At 44.0% G+C, this 11,861-nt stretch overlaps 1 long non-coding RNA gene across 2 annotated transcripts; it reads right to left on the reverse strand.

Annotated features, from left to right (window-relative positions):
• Positions 1-1,758: 1,758 nt before the first annotated feature.
• On the reverse strand, positions 1,759-8,102 carry LOC142905931 (uncharacterized). Of its 2 annotated transcripts, none has more exons than XR_012929951.1 (3): positions 7,874-8,031; positions 4,633-4,755; positions 1,759-2,904 (listed from the first exon to the last, which is right to left on the reverse strand). It is a non-coding gene; the product is annotated as an uncharacterized LOC142905931 (long non-coding RNA). The 2 variants fall into 2 exon arrangements; XR_012929952.1 differs by lacking the exon at positions 1,759-2,904 and adding an exon at positions 2,916-3,816 and having other exon boundaries at positions 7,874-8,102.
• Positions 8,103-11,861: the final 3,759 nt, after the last annotated feature.

Consider the following 11,861-nt stretch of genomic DNA (forward strand, 5'->3'; position numbering starts at 1 on the left):
GTCAATTTCTCACAGCGGTAGTAAGGTCCTTAGGTGTCTGGGAGCACAAGGCAGGTGCAGGTGGGTGAGTCATAATTTCCATCCCTGACGCCAAAACTTATTTCAGGCTGTGCAAGAGATAATGACATGGGTTAATTGTCACACAAGCCAATTAGAAAGCTGCCATGCTGTTAATGGTTAGTAAACTGAACTCACAGACCATAGGTCGCTAAATGGGTACACCACAGTTAGCTGATCGGCAAGTCACGTGTGATGCAGCAAAGTGTGGCTTTCAGCCGGCTCTTCCAACACATCTGGTCAACGTGGAAAAGTAGAATATGGGACCTTCCTGGTGTGGACTAATCAGTTTCAAAGACAATGCATATATTATCAGAGCATGTTTGCATGTTCACCACAAGTACGTGTGGTTAATGCAGACAGGATTCCTTGAATGAGGATTCTGTTTGGTGTTTTAACATCTTGACACCTGTTGTATTGCCAGAAAGGGTAAAACCTATTGTTATATGGAAAAGTAGACCAAATACTCGTAAAGAGTTCGCTCTCATGAAAGTCTTTTCACCAGCGGTGGTGTGACCAAGCAATTGCAGAGCTGCACTTTTATATAAGTCAGGTCAGAGCCAGATACACATTGGAGGATAAACATCCCACGGTGGCTGGGCAATTGTTGTGCAATAATGTCAGGTCAAACTTACTTAGGATATTTACAGGTGCATTTTATTCATGCCGTATATATTAATGCACACATTGTGTAGTAGTGGTATTATTATTAAACTCACCTTTAATGACGATGACCATAAACATGATTAAGAGTAACTAGTAATGAATGTGCGACTGTACGATGTGGACGTAGCGGAGGGGCCCCCCACGGTGAGCGGTGACGCAACGCGCGCAGTGGCCCGCGTCACGTGGTTGGCACCTCACGTGCACAGAGCGAGGCAGGCAGAGCCAGAGGGGGGGGGTGGCGTTGCCTAGGCGACGTTGGCGTCCTCGCGGTCTACTCCACGGTCAAGCTGCGTGTCACTTGGTGACCCCCCCACCGCCTTTTACTGGACACCTGTGAGTTAGAGCTTGATAGCGCTTCGGATTTCTCCAGGGTCAAAACAGATTTTGATTCCCAGTACAGTGTGCACAGCACCTGTACGACGGGTCCTCGTTTAACGCAGTAGATGCGTTCCTGAAAAGTGCCGCGCTAAGCGAAAACTATTTCCCCCGTAATGAATGTCCAAGCGCAGTCAGAATTGGGTTACAAACAACTTGAGGGGACGCCGCCGCGTTACCGTCTCGTCTCGCTCAACCGCGCAGCTCAAGAAAGTAGTTCGGCGTCGACTGCTCACAAGTCGCCTTATGGCGGTGCGCGTTCCCTAAATGAAGGCAACCGCGTTATAGCGTGAACACGCGGGACAGACCCAGTTGTCGTGTGCGGGTCAACTCCCTGAGATAAACTTGCTGCCGACTTCATGCGTTGTATACGCCCAGTGCTCAGCCAATTGTTGTGAGCGTCGCTCCTCTGTCCTCTGTTGTTAATGGAGGGAGACTGCGCCCAACTGCCAAGTATCATCCTTCGCGAGCCTCTTCAAAACGCTCACCTTGACACCGCTGGAAGCAGCCATCGGACTTGACCTCACCCCACAACAGTGCAAGTTTAACCGCTCAACATTAAAACACAACGATGGGTCGCTTGCACCAATCGCACAACATCACAGCGTTGACTCTCAACTGTTACTTGTGTAGAGGGGGTCAGATTGTCCAGACATTCGGTTGATACTAATAGGGTTTATTTTTCCAGTATTGTAGATTATTTGAATTACATTTGTTTGGGCGTCAGGGTGGTGCAGTGGTCACGCCCGTGCATGGCATCTTCTGAAGGAGTGCCTGGCATCGCTTTCCTAATTCTGGTCCCTTTCTCTGCATGGGTTTACTCCCATAGCAAAACAACAACAAAAACATACACTGTAACTGGTACTAGCCAAACATCTGGGATTGTTTTTGTTATGCTGCCTTGCCCAAAATGGCATTTGGTGATAAAAAAATTTGGCAGGAATTGATGCACTAATGCAATTTGAACTCTTATATATTTTCATTTCATGACTTGCTTAGCGTTCATATTCTTGGTAAAGTCACGTAAATAGAAAACAAGAAATAAAATTCAAATTAAATAAAAAAATAAATTAAAAATAACAAATAAAAAATAAATTGAAAATAATAAAAGCAAAAAACCCAGGACGTTTCAATCGCAACACAAGTGGTCTTTATTTTATTGTTTTTTGTTTTCTATTTACGTGACTTTACCGAAAGAACCAAGAATATGATTTCCTGCAGTCACGAAAGTTTTAAGTCAAAATTTGCTTCGCGTTCCTTTACTTTGCCCTCCTATCTGTTTGTATTGCTGTTTGTTGTTGTAACTTTCTGACTCGCCCCGACTGGACATCTGTGAAAAAAAGAGCTTCATAGCTCATCAGATTCGTCCAGCCTAATTAAAGATTCTGATTCTAACATTAACTGACCCAGTTTTCGCGCAGATATCATGGCCAGGATGCGGAACAAAGGGACCCCCGGTCACACTCACGTGGAATGCCTAGGGCATTGCACAGCAATTAAATGGACTAGTTTTGTGAGATTTATTTGGTGGCTTAGGGAAGGCCTTTATTCAACAATGTATATCATGGCCGATAAGAATTTTTATAGTTATACACCATAGCCCACGATTTCCTGCACCGTTCATTCACTTGAGGAGACTGCGCATGGTGGAGATGGATTACCCTCGGTATCCTGTCCCAAAGTAATTCCAGTGGTTCAGGTAGTGGAAGAGTTGCTAGAGCTTCTGGTTCTTGCCGAAGCCTTGTGACTTTGGGATGAGAGCGTGGTAGGATGAGTGAAGCGTAGAGCTAAAGCTCCTGGAACATCCTGTACCCAAACAACACCAAACATTCAAAATCTTACAATGCTGCTGTTCCAGCACGAACAACATAACAATGAACACATTTTAACAAATTCAACGTAATGCAGGTAATTGAGTGGCTCGAGGTTAATTTCAATGTCAGAGCACCGAGCCAATGCCATTGAGGTCCTCCATTCAAAATTCAGTGAGCCATCTATCAACAAACGTTCCTGCGAATTAAGTGCAGGAATGCTGTGGTCTCAACTTGGTCACCAATGGCTGCACAGTAAACATCATGTCAAATGTGTTTTTGTTCACTGAAGCATATCCCAGCTCTGAGGGTTTGAATTCCATTTGACGTGTAATGAATTATCTTCAGCTTGGATTTCTGGTAAAGCACATCAGTGGCAACTTGTCTCTGAACCAGGGGTTCCTTGTTCGACAAACTGTGTTTCTGGAACATTCAAGCATCCTCAAGTGCCGTGGATAAGTAAGAGTTTTATCGTTCCACTATTGTTTTGTTGACTGTATCAGCTTTAACAGGATTTGCCCAAAACGCCTTAGCAAGGAAGGATGAGTCTTTGTAAGTTAGCAAATAGAGAGGGTGGAGACCTCAGCATGTAGACATCTCAACCACAACTCTACCTGGTCTCTGTTATTTATTAAATGAGCCAGCCCTTGCCACACTGAGGTTATACGAATGAACCTTGCATGCCACAGACAGGGCAGTGAACGGCAGTTGCTGCTATTGTTTTGGTTGTTTGTAGCTTTTTTTTGTACCCAGCGATGGCAAGCTCGTACTCCGAGTGCCCATAGAAGGAGGCTGGGTCAAAGATGACGGGCCCTTCATTAATCTCTGCAGCATTCCCAGTCCATATATCACTGTGGAGCAGTGCCAGAACCACCTCTACGTCCCGGAAAAAATCCCCCAACCGAAGCTGCACACCACGCAAAAAACAACACCGCTTTATTCATGATAACGTTTTTTTCGAGTTAGATCGCATAAATTTACATGCGTCGTACACCCACCTCCAATTGCAATGAGGCAATTGCCAGAAGTCAGAACGCTTCTGGCAATTGCTTGATGATGCTGGTTGTAATCACCAGCGAAAGGTCGTACTCATTTTAAAATGTTCCGCGTTTCCTCTCTAACACACCAGAGTGCCGAAGCAATAACATAAATGGCACGTTCTGTTCATGTCAGAAACATTACTAATGGGCGATCTAAGCCAAAAAAAACTTTATCATGAATAATATTGGTCGCGAAAGCCTGCGTGTGAAACACCACTTTACCTTTAAAGTCACCTCGAAAACCCACTGCGATCAAATGGGTTTCCCATATGGCTGTGCACATGATGAGCTACACTGCTGCATGTATTAACTCTTTCCTGCTCAGAGATGACCGCAAGTTGCGGGGTGCATCCCGTTCACCGCTGAATCTCGTGTACGTCATCGGAACGTAATAGGAAGTAAATATTAATTAACTTTATTAGTACCGAGGATCCCACAAGGCCGTGCGGGAACGTGTGTAGCACAGTTTGGTACCAGCTATAATAGAGTGCTGTCCTGTTGCTACGGTGCTCTGCGGCGAGTACAATGTCTTTAAAAACAACGGCGCTATGCCTCTCTAAATAAAATTACCGCTGAACCGCTTGCGGGTTCCGAGATTCGGTGGTGAACGAGACCCATCCTGAAATGAGCAGTCGTCTCGGAACAGGAAAGGGTTAAGGGCAAGAGTGAAACAGCTTACGAACCTGAAGCCGAGACCAGAGCTCGCGGGTTTCCCGTTCACCGTAGTCCTTCTCTATCATGTCCAGCTGAAGCTGCAGTTGCTGCCGTGAGAAGAACGTCACCCAGTCCTCCTGCCACTCATTCAGCTGGTGGCATAAATATAGTTTTATTACGGACATTTAGAAACATAAGCAAATAATACCTACTTTATTTGGCCAATCCTTGACCTAAAACAGTGATATTCACTCATTTTCGGAGGGGGGCCACTTTCGCGAATAAGACATTATCAGTGAAAGAGCCATCTCACATTTGAAACCATTGGGGGGTTTGACAGCATGATGGGGTGTTTTCACTTGTGTGTATTGTCGGGGACTGCACGTCAGGGGTCGCAGTAAAAAGGACACCAGGGACTGCCACCGGCCCACGGGCCTTGCAATGAAGAACACGGACTTAAGATGTCACCCAGAAACGTTGAATTTTACGTACAAATGGCTGGGTAATTCTTAAGACATAATTCGACACTCATGTTATGTACCGATTATCATGCTGTAGTCTTTGAACATCTCATTTTAGCCACCAATTGATATCCTCATAAAAAAATTACAACAGCATTGATCCTAACGATAGGTTCTGCGCTTAATTCCCACACCTCCGTTTTGCACGGTTGGCTATGTACGGTGGAAAGGAAGTTCAACATACATTCATACAAGTCTCTCAAACCCGGCTGAGTGTAATTGGTAATTAGCGAAAACATAACTGATTACGTGAACACTGGTTATGCAAGATCGATCTCTGAGGGAACTTCAGTGATATCTGGTGATGTCAGTTGTAACTGTGTGCCCTGTTATCAATGGTACAACTGTGTGCAATGGAAGAAAATATATGCATTTTTTTATCAAATATATTGTTTTATAAATTTGTGTACTTGCACAAGATAAAATGTACGCCAATCTAGTTCTTCTTAAAATGTAACCTTAAACCAATGTTACCATCATCAGTGGTTAATAGAATATTACACAAAGGACTCTCATATTTCTACGATGTAATACTAATTAGACTGACATCTGAACAACAGCTGATTTCACCGCTCCATGATAAAACTAATTTAATCAAGTAAACATTATTGCCGTTCCTATAAAACTTTGGTCACCCAGGCTGTCCTTCAACAAAAGGGTATATTAAATCTATAACATAGTTTTTTCTGGGTTAGATCGCATAAAAATGAATGAGCCGTTAAACCTACCACCACCTAACAGCCAATTAGTAAGGTTGTCACGTAAACGGAACATGCCAATCCGCTACTTGAACAGCAAACCGAAGTGTTGGAGAGAAAATCCACAACATTTACAATCTGAGTATGACGTTTCGCTGGTATTTACAACTATCATCATTAGGTGGACAGCCAAAATCATAGAGAAATCCTCCTGTTTCATTCCTTGGAGGGATAGATGTGATGACGTCACTTGTGAGCCCTTCACGAATTGGAATGTTCTGTTTATGTGACAAACCTTACGAATTGGCTGTCGGTGGCGGGTTTAACGACAAATTTATATTTCAACGATCTAACCCAAAAAAAACCGATATTATGGATGATATTGGCCGCGAAAGCCTACGTGTTAAACGGGTATATTCAAATTTAAATGGGCTACAACCAGTTTCATGACTTTAAAGCGGAGATCACATGTGGGATGTAACCACAGCATATAGCCGTATGAAACCCACATACTCTACATCCTCCTGCCCAGGGTCTATACCTGTTGGGAGAAATTCAAGACTGAAATTTTTATCAAAATCTGTAAAACACATGAGAACCTTAATTTAGCAGTCTCAAACTGACTGGGACCCCTGTCGTGACGGAGCAGCTGAACATTGCACAAAATCATCAACGCATATACAGATATATACCAAGGGTGACCAACTTTCCTGACCCTACCAGCAGCATACCATAATCTTCAGATGGCCGCGGGAGCCACAAGAGATAAAGATTAGCCATACAGAAGTTGACTCGTGTCGACTGGCTGTGGAATTTTGACTTTAGAAATCTCAGTGCCCTGGGAGTACTCATGGCCTGCCTCCGATACCAGATTGTTCTCACTTCATATAAAGTTAAATTGAAGAGTTACAAATTAGCAGCGCCTCTGCAGAGCCACACTTGAACTGCCCAGGAGCCACATGCAGATGCCGAGCAATGGTCTGGCCAACCATGGTATTTTCTGTACATTATAGACTTGTAAATCTAGCGTATATAAATAATTAGCTGAAAACATTTATTTTAGCATTTACTCTATTGCCCTTTAATGAATGAATAGCAAAACTACATGAACTCTCTCCTAAAGCCTTCTTTTGGCTAGCAGACCTTGACATTTATCTCCTGAACATATTGCGATTATATTCTTGGTTCTTTCGGCAAAGTCACGTAGAAGGGAAATAATACAAATAAAACATAATATAATAAAATTCTCACGACATTTCGGCCACAACGCAAACAGCCGTCCTCAGGTGAAGAAACAGAGCTGTCGGAAAGACAGCGTCTTAATGAACACTACCCAGCGTTCATTAAGACGCTGTCTTTCCGACAGCTCTGTTTCTTCATCTGAGGACGTCTGCTTGCGTTGTGGTCGAAACTTCGTGAAAATTTTATTATATAATGTTTTATTTGTATTATTTTATTATTTCCCTTCCACGTGACTTTACCGAAAGAAACAAAAATATGAATCCCTGCAGTCACGAAAGCTTTAAATCGAAAAATATTGCGATTAGCAAAAATATAAAGGGACGCAATGTTGAATGCTCTAAGTCTCCTTTGCAGAAGAGTTTGCCCTGATGGACTTAAATACAGATACTTTTAATAGCCATAATTCATATATTACCCAACATAATTCATATTCTGAAAAGTACATTGCACACACATGAACAATACAGTTCCCTTCATCACAAAGATGGCTAAAACAAAGAGATGAATGTGATTAGGTGTGGAAAAGCATGACCGCTGGCTGGCTAGTTGTGTTCATGTATGAAATAATGACAGCATGTGTCTATCTCATTCACTAGCTCAATCGCTTGATTTTTACGATTAATAAACAGCTGTATGAAATGTGTGTTTGTTTACACACAAATCGCCTGTTTACACATATTCATTAGATCCGATTAGCATGCCTACTCTCAGTGCGAAGGAATGTCAACATAATACATAGTTGACATGATGCTAGGGTTGGATCGGTGGGCCTAGTTTTCCACATGTTTTACATTTTCATGATTCAATACCGATAGTTTCTCTTCCTTGTGAAGCCTCTCTCCAATCTTCCTGTTGTGAAGGTGCATTTCAGCCAGATGCTGCCCCAACAAGCCTGAGCCCCTGTCAGAGTGTACAACACAATAGACCTGTCAAAGAAAACATTAACTTTATCATGTCAACAAACCCCAAGTAATAATTCATATGCAAACTAAACTACATCATATTTGTCCAGGTGGTCTGTGGCCAAGAACCTCGCTTGAAAATACGAATATATCAGTTCACATTCTGGTTTAGGTGACTCAAAACAATATTCTTCTGGGGTTTATACAATGAGTGTTACTTCCTGGGAAGTCAATCCTATGTAGACTATAAATGAAACCATTTTTTATATTACCAGAGCTATTTTTCAGAACCGACCTGGCCACAAATGATAGCCTAACGAAGTGGCTTATCACATGGAAATGTATAGCAGCCAAATGCTCAAAATACTCATGTTTCTAAATGTGCAGGGAAAAACTGGAGAAACCGGAGAAAAATCTGCACGACCACGGGGAGAACATGCAAACTTAAAATATACAGCAGGCGTCAAGGTCGGGATCGAACCTACGAAGTCCAATATACCAGGCGAGGCAGTTAACATCTCCTAGCCACCATGGCGCCCCATTCTCTGACTTATCCACCCACCCACCCACTCGTAAAGCCACCCACTCACTCACCCTGCCACGTACTGAATCTCTAAACCAACAACTCAACCACCCACTCACTCACCCTGCCACGTACTTAATCTCTAAACCAACAACTCAACCACCCACCCACTCATCCAACCTCTCACTTACTAAACCAGCCACTCACCAACCCACCGACCCACTCATCCACCTATTCACTTAAAATAGTTCAACTACAATTGAATTATTTTAAATTCACCAGGCAAGGCCCACTGAGCTATATAGATCCTTGTCGGAAACGACGTGGCAAACAAATGATAGCTCAAAGAAGTGGCTTATCACGTGGACATTTATAGCAGCCAAAGCCTCTAAATGTATATTTCTAAATATGCATGAAAAACTCGGAGGTCCCAGAGAAAAATCCATGCAACCACAGGGAGAACATGCAAACTCCAAATATACAGGCGTCACGATCGAGATCGAACCCACGATGTCTTATACAAATGGCGAGGGAGTTAACATTCCGCTACCCTGGCGCTCCACTCTGACTCAGCCTCCCACCCACCCACTCAAACACCCAGCCAAGCACTCATGAACCCAATCACCGTGGCACCCACTTAATCGCGAAACCCACTCACTCATCAACACACCCAGCCACTCACTTAACCACTTACCTACGAACCCACCTGCATACCCCCCACTCACTAACTCAACGACCCACTCACTCAACACTCCACTAACCCACCCAATCACCTATTCATGCCCCAAATCACACACTGACCCATTCACCCACTTAATCTATAACTCATGCACTCATCCACCCACCTGCTCACCAGCCACTTATCTACTCACCCACCCACTCATCCTGCCACCTACTCAACCTCTAACCCACCCACGCACCGAACTACCCACCTACCCAATCACCCATCCAATAAACTACAACTAAACTATTTTGTATTTTACCAGGTAAGCCCCACAGAGCTATATAAAACATTTTAGAAGTGATCTGGTTACAACTGATACGTGAACGAAGTGGCTTATCAAGCTGACATTTCTTCTAAACAAATCTTGACTCTAAATGGGGAGGGATGAATCTGGAGGACCCGGAGAAAGATCTACGAAGACACAGGCAAAACATTAAAACTCATAATATACAGGCAGCAGGGTCAGAATCGAATACACGATTTCCTGTATACTTAGTGAGGTAGTTAATATCTCACCATAGTGGCACCCCGCTCTCTGACCCACTCACCCAATTACACACTAACTCACCCACTCAACCTCCCACATTAACTTACCCACCCACCAGTCACTCCCCCATTCACCCAACCACCCCCTCACTCACCCAACCACGCACCAACTCACCTACCCACTAACTCACCCACCCATCTTCTCCCGCACTCAGCCAGCCACCCGCTCAATCACGTGCCGACTAACTTACTCACACACTCACCGACCAATACACCCATTCACCCATTCACTTACCCACCCACAATCTCACTAGCCAAGCCAACCACCCAGCCCCTCACTCACCCACTTATTCAATCACTCACTACCCCACACACTCACCCAACCACTTGCTCACTTACCCATACGCTAACCCAACCACTCACTCACCGACTCACCCACCCACTAACTCATCAAAATTAATTCTCAACCACTCACCCAACCACCCACGCAATCTCATACCCACTAACTCACTCACCTACCCATTTATGCACTCACGCACCCACTTACTCACTCACGCACCCACCAACCAACCCACCTACCCATCTCTTCACTCACTCACCCACCCACACAGTCAATCACTCACCTACATACCTACCCACTAATACTCACCCACTCATCCAACAACGAACTCACCAACCCACCCGCCGACTCACTCAGGTACTAACCCACTCAACTTATAACCCACACACTAACCACCTAACCACCTACCCACACACTCACTCACTCACCCACACACTCACTCACTCATCCACCCACCCAAACATCCACTCACCCACCCACTAATTCACCCACCCACTCACTCCCTCATCCATCCACTCACCTACTCGCCCATCCACTCACTTACTCAATGAGCCACTCACCTTCTCACCCAGTACTTACACATCAACTGACTCTGCCACCCACTCAATTCCTAACCCACCCACTCACCCAACCAGCTGCCCACTCCCTCAGCCACTCACCTACTTACCCACCCCACTTACACATCCACTTACCCTGCAATCCACTCAATTTCTAATCCCCCACTCACCCAACCACCCGCCCACTCATCTACTCACCCATTACCACGGAATTATTCACCCACCCATCAGTCAACCACCCAATAATTCAACCACTCACAAACTAAATCGCCTATTAATTAAACCACCCACTACCTCAACCACCCACTAACTTAACCACCGAGCCACTCACCCACTCAGCAAGCCACCCACCTATATCTCTAACCCAATATTTCACTCACCCACCGCCCACTCACCTACACACTAAATTATGTTTATTTTACCAGGTTAGGCCCAATGAGCTACGTAGCTCGTTTTCAAAACAACCTTCACCACAAATAAACCGACCATTAAAATTATAGACTGATCATTTCTTTGTCAGTGGGCAAACGTACAAAATCAGCAGAGGATCAAATACTTTTTTCCCTCACTGTACATTGCGGGGGTCACAAAAATATCTCCAAAATCCTGAATAAACACAAAATCCAGGTCCAATTCAACACAGTACAAAAAAATCCGTGATCTGGTTCCATCTGTAAAGGATGTGGTTCCAGACATACAGTACCCGGGCGTTTACAAACTAAAGTGCGTCTGTGGTAGCAGCTACATTGGAGAAACCACACGACATATATCAGACCCCATCCGCGAACATAAAGCAGACTTGAAACACGGTAGGACGAACTCCTCTGCCGTGGCAGATCACTGTTATAATTCAGTGGGCTCACATGACATTGACTTCTCCAAGACAGAGGTTCTTTGCAAGCCAACCGGCTACCATGAGAGATTCGTTCATGAGGCCATCCACATATACAAGCACAGATACAATTTCAACCGAGAAGATGGATTCTGGCTTAGTAACCATTGGAAAGATGTTTTAAACCATTTCGGTTCTTAATTGATTGTATTTTATGGTGATTTTCAGACCGCAGCCCTTTCGCTGGCACTGCCTCTTAATACTTCTCACACCACGGTCAATGGTATGGTTTACAACATGTAGTATAATAATTAATAGTATAACATTGTAATGTTTAACATAACTCATAAGGCAATATATAGCATCGTAATTGCATAATGAATATACATCAGTGTGGTATATAGTTGGGTTCATAGAATAAGACATAGTGTAA

This window comes from Petromyzon marinus, chromosome 59 (genome assembly GCF_048934315.1).
Source record: "Petromyzon marinus isolate PM22_M1 ecotype Great Lakes invasive population chromosome 59, UKy_Petmar_22M1.pri1.0, whole genome shotgun sequence".
In the NCBI taxonomy this organism is placed as follows: Eukaryota; Metazoa; Chordata; class Hyperoartia; order Petromyzontiformes; family Petromyzontidae; genus Petromyzon; species Petromyzon marinus.